Source organism: Pan paniscus, chromosome 2, assembly GCF_029289425.2.
Source record: "Pan paniscus chromosome 2, NHGRI_mPanPan1-v2.0_pri, whole genome shotgun sequence".
Taxonomy (NCBI): domain Eukaryota; kingdom Metazoa; phylum Chordata; class Mammalia; order Primates; family Hominidae; genus Pan; species Pan paniscus.
The window spans coordinates 128,252,162-128,257,882 of NC_085926.1; the positions used below are offsets into that span (position 1 = coordinate 128,252,162).

Genomic DNA, 5,721 nt, shown 5'->3' on the forward strand with positions numbered 1-5,721 from the left:
TACCAGCCACTCACCATTTCGTTCCAACTTCCCCACCCTTCTACCTTGGGTAACCATAAATCTACTCTCTGACTCGATAGTATGTGTGGTGCTTTGTGAATGGTTTCTTTCACTTAGAATAATGTTTTCAAGATTCATCTGATTAAAATACGTATCAGTATTTTATTACTTTTTACTGCTGAAGAATATTCCATTGAAAGAGCATTATATTTTGTCAGTTTCCCAGTTGATGGACATATGGATTATTTCCACTTCTTGGATATTATGAATAATGTTGTTATGAACATTCATGAAAAGGTTTTTGTGTGGGACACATGTTTATTTTTATTGGGTAGGTATCTAGTGCTATGGTCTGAATGTTTGTGTCCCTCTCAAATTCATATGTTGAAACCTAATCACCAATGTGATGGTATTAGGAGGTGTGGACTTTGGGAGGTAATTGTCATGAGGGTAGAGCCCTCATGAATGGGATTAGAGCCCTAATAAAAGAGGCACCAGGCAGCTGCCTTGCCTCCTCCACCATTTGAGAATGTAGTAAGAAGGCTCCGCCTATGAATCAGAAAATGGTTCCTCGCCAGACATCAAATCTGCTGACACTTTGATCTTGGACTTCCCAGCCTTCAAAACTGTGGAAAATAAATTTCTGTTGTTTATAAGCCACCAAGTTTATGGTATTTTTTAAATAGCAGATCAAACAAATTGAGACACTTAGGAATGAAATTGCTGGGTCATACAGAAACTCTGTCATGTACTAAGTTGTGTCCTCTTCAAATTTATATGTTGGAGTCCTACTCCCTTGCACCTTAGAATGTGACTGTATTTGGAGACAGGATCTTTAAAGAGGTAATTAAAATAAATGAAGCCATTAGGATAGGTTCTAATCCAATATGACTGGTGCCCTTATAAGAAAGAAGATTAGAACACAGATAGATACAGAGAGAAGGCTATGTGTAGACATAGGGAGAAGACAGCCATCTGCAAGCCCAAGAGAGAGGTCTCAGAAGAAACCAACCCTGCTGGCACCTTGATCTCAGATTTCTAGCCTCCAGAACTTGACAGTTGTTTATGCCACTCAGTGTGTGGTGCTTTGTTATGGAAGACCTAGAAACTAATACTCTCCATCTAGGTTTAGCCTTTTGAGGAACTGCCAGACTATTTTCCAAAGCGGCTCTGTCCCAGGCAATCCCACCAGTAGTTTACAAGGGTTCAATAGCTTCTCATTATCTGACTTTTTGGCATCCTAGTGGGTGTAAAGTAGTATCTCATTGTGGTTTTAATGTGCATTTAGTTGATGGCTAATGACATCGATCATTTTTTCATGTACTTACTGACCATTTGCCTATCTTCTTTGGAGAAATGTTTATTCAAATCCTTTGCCCATTTTTAATTGGGCTTTCTTTCCATGATTGAGTTATAAGAGTAAGAGGTGTTACGTATTTTCGATACAAGTCCCTTATCATAAATACGATTTGCAAATATTTTCTTCTATTCTGTGGGTGTCTTTTCACTCTTCTGATGGTGTCTTTTGTGGCACAAAAGTTTTAAATTTTTATAAAGTCCAATTTTTCTAGTTTTTTCTTTTGCTTCTTGTACTTTTGGTGTTATGCCTAAGAAATCAGCCTATTCTAAGTTAATAAAAATCTAGACCTATATTAACTTCTAAGAATTTTATAATTTTTGCTCTTATGTCTATGACTTTGATCAATTTGAGTGCATTTTTGCATGTATTTAATAGTATGAGGTAGGGGTCCAATTTTACTATTTTGCATGTGGACATCCAGTTGTTTCACCACTATTTGCTGAAAAGACTATCCTTTCACCACTGAATTGTCCTGGCATTTTTGTTAAAAATAAGTTTACCATAAATGAGAGGGTTTATTTATGGACTCTCAATTCTATTCCATTGATATATGTCTGTCCTGGTGCCAGTACCATACAGTCTCAATTACTGCCAGGTTAGAAATGAGGAAATGCAAGCCCTCCAACTTTGTTCTTTTTCAAAATTGTTTTTGCTATTCTAGGTCTCTTGAATTATCATATATATTTTAGGATCAGCTCATCAATTACTGCAGAGGGGCCAGCTAGAATTTTGATGAGGATTGTGCTGAAACTATAGATTAATTTGGGGAGTATTTCCATTTTAATAAAATTAGATCATCCAACTGATGAACATGGGACCTCTTCATACTATGTATTGATAATATTCAGACATACAATTGATCTTTTTTGTTTTCTTGAGACAGTGTCTGGCTTTGTCACCCAGCCTGGAGTACAATGGTGCAATCTCGGCTCGCTGCGATCTCTGTCTCCTGGGCTCAAACCATCTTCCCCCTTCAGCCTCCCAAGTAGCTGGTACTACAGGTACATACCACCATGCCTAGCTATTTGTGTATGTGTATTTTTGGGAGATATGGGGTCTCGCCATATTGCCCAGGCTGGTCTCGAACCCCTGAGCTCAAGTGGTCCTCCCACTTCAGCCTCCCAAAGTGCTGGGATTACAGGCATGAGTCACCACATCTGGCCTGATTTTTTATGTTGATCAGTTGAAATAATGAATCTATCTTTTATCCTGTAATGTTGCTGAACTAATTTATTATCTGATGATTTTTTTTAGTGGATTCCTTAGGATTTTCTATACATAATATCATCTGCAAATATATATGGTTTTCCTTTTTCTTTTCCAACTGAATGCTTTTTTTAAAAAAAAAATTTCCTGATTGACCTGACTTGAACCTCCTGTACAAAGTTGAATAGAAGTTGAAGAGGGAGCAGACATTCATGTCTCATTCCTGATCTTAGGAGAAAAGTTCTCAGTCTTTTACCATTAAGTATGTTAGTTATGAGACTTTTGAAGATGCCCTTTATCAAGTTAGGGAAATCCCATCTTCTACTTATTATTTGTTGCATATTTTCTTCATGAAGTACTGTCAAATTTTGTCAAATATTTTTTCTGTATTTATTGAGATGCTCATGTAGCTTTTGTCCTTTATTCTATTGACATGCTGTATTACATTGATTCTTGGACGTTAAACCAACCTTAAATTGCTGGTATAGATCTTGCTCAGTAATGGTGTATAATCCCTTTCATATGTTGCTGAATTGGTTTGATAGTACTTTGCTGAGAATTTTTGCGATTGCACTAATAGAGGTTATCAATGTAAACTTTTATTTTGTTGTAATATGTTTGTCTGGTTTTGGTATTAGGGTAATACTGGGCTCATAGAATGAGTCAGAAAGTGTTCCCTCCTTTGGAAGAATTTGTGGAAAATTGATGTTAATTTATCTTTAGACATTTGGTATAATTCAAATGAAGCCATATGGGCCTGTTTTTATTTGTGGGAAGTTTTAAATGTCTAATTCAATCTATTGTTAAATCTATTCAGGATTTTTACTTCCTCTTGAGTCAGTGTGCAGTTTGTGTCTTCTAGGAATTTGTCCATTTCATTTAAGCTATCTAATTTGTTAACATACAGTTACTGCTCATCATATACCTTATGACCCTTTTTATTTCTGCAAGTTCAGTATTATGCTCTGTCTTTTATTTCTTATTTTAGGAATCTGTCGTGCCTCTTTTTTTCTTGGTCAGTCTAGCTTAAAGTTTGTTAATCTCTTTAAAGAACAATGTTCAGCTTCATTAGTTTTCTATATTGTTTCTGTATTCTACTTCATTAATTTTCATTATAGTCTTTACTATTTCCTTAATTTTACCAATTTGAGTTTAGTTTATTCTTTTTTTCCAGTGATTTGTATTGGAAGCTTAGGTTATAAATTTGAAATATTTCTTCTTCCTAAAGATAGGTTTTTACTACTATAAATTTCCTTCTAAGCATGGTGTTAGCTTCATTCCATACTTTTGAAATGTTGTGCTTTTATTTTAATACATCTCTAAGTATTTTAAATTTTTTATTTCCCCCATTGAATATTTAGAAGTCTGATGTTTTATTTCCATATATTGTGAATGAAATTTTTTTCTGTATGTTTTTGATTTTTAATTTGATTCCTTTTTGGCTAGATAATGCACTTTGTATGATTTTAACCCTCTTTAATTTATTGAGGTTTGCTTTATGGCCTAACACATGGTCTATTCTGGAGAATGTTCCTTATGAACTTAAGAAGAGTGTGTACTTTGCTGTTACTTTGTGGATTATTGTACAGATGCATGTCAGGTATAGTTGGTTTACATTGTCGTTCAAGTCTCCTATTTTCTCATTCACCTTCTGTGTGGCTATTCTATTCATTACAGAAAGTAGAGTATTGAAATCTCCAACTATTATAATTATCTATTTATTGAATCTGTCAGTTTTTGCTTCATGAATTTGGGGGCTCTGTTATTAGGTACATACATGTTTATAATTATTATACCTCTATAAATAATGACTCATCATTATAAAATGTATCCTTTAGTAACAGTTTTTGTTTTAAAGTTGATTTTGTCTTATGTTAGTATTGCCACTTCAACTTTCTAATGGTTGTATCCTCTTTTATTGTTTTACTTTCCATGTATTTGTATATTGGAATCTAAAATTAGTCTCCTACAGACAGGATAAAATTAATGATTTTTAAAAGTCCATGTTACCAATCTCTGCCTCTTAATTGGAAGATTGATACATTTGTTTAATGTAATTATTATATAGTTGTTCTTTTTAAATATAATTTTCACTCATTATGGTTATTTTGCTAGAGAGTGGGTCTGCAGAGCTCTTCAGGCAGCTTTAACATTCCCGTTTATTCTTATAATTTTGTCCTTTCGAAATTTATTTACTGGGTCATTTGTAAATGCACACGGAAAAATTACCTTTTTCCACTACCTCACATCACAAACAAAAATCAAGTTCAGAGTTACAATTATAAAAAGAAAACAATGAGATTTTAGAAGAAAATGGAAAATATCCTCACGACCTTGGGGTAGGCAAAAAATTCTTAAACAAGATATAAAATGCATTAACCATAAAGAAAAAAACTAATAAATTAGTTACGTTAAAATTATGAATTTTGCTGTCTACCTTCTCTGCACTGAAAGCAACTGTGTTCCCAAAGCCCCTCACCCCTAAAAATGTACACCTGCTCCAAGTGTGCCTCCACCCACTCTTGGTCAAGAGTACCTCCCAGTTGCTGAGCTGCCTACTATCTGCAGTGGTGCTGAAATGACCAGAGACACTGACAGATGAGAGCCTCAGCAGCTTGGCAGTCTCACATCCCCTTATCTCACTTGTCCCTACCTGCAGCTTCCAAACCAGTGCAATTTCAAGAGACATTGACACAGCAGCCAAGTTTATTAGAGTTGGGGCTGCTACAGTTGGGGTGGCTGGCTCTGGGGCTGGGATTGGTTGGGACTGTGTTTGGGAGCATCATCATTGGTTATGCCAGGAAACCTTCTCTGAAGCAACAGCTCTTCTATCCCATTCTGGGCTTTGCCTTCTGGGAGGTCATGGGGCTCTTTTGCCTGATGATAGCCTCTCTCATTCTTTTTGCCATGTGAATGAGCCATCTCCACCTCCCATAGTTCTTTCTCCTATGTCTCATTGGCCCTGTATGTTCTTTTTTCCTATACAATCCCAGGTAGCCTGGGGAACGTGGTTGGCTCAAGGTTTGACAGAGGGAAGACAAATAAAGACTGTATTAATAAGGTGAAAACTATTATGAATTTTTAGAAAGTAAAAGGTAAGCCTCATTGTAAGAGATGACAGTTGAAATACAAACATCTGATAAAGGACTCAAATC

General features: G+C 35.6%; 1 pseudogene; it reads left to right on the top strand.

Annotated features, from left to right (window-relative positions):
• Positions 1 to 5,050: 5,050 nt before the first annotated feature.
• On the top strand, positions 5,051 to 5,479 carry LOC100979002 (ATP synthase F(0) complex subunit C2, mitochondrial-like; annotated as a pseudogene).
• Positions 5,480 to 5,721: the final 242 nt, after the last annotated feature.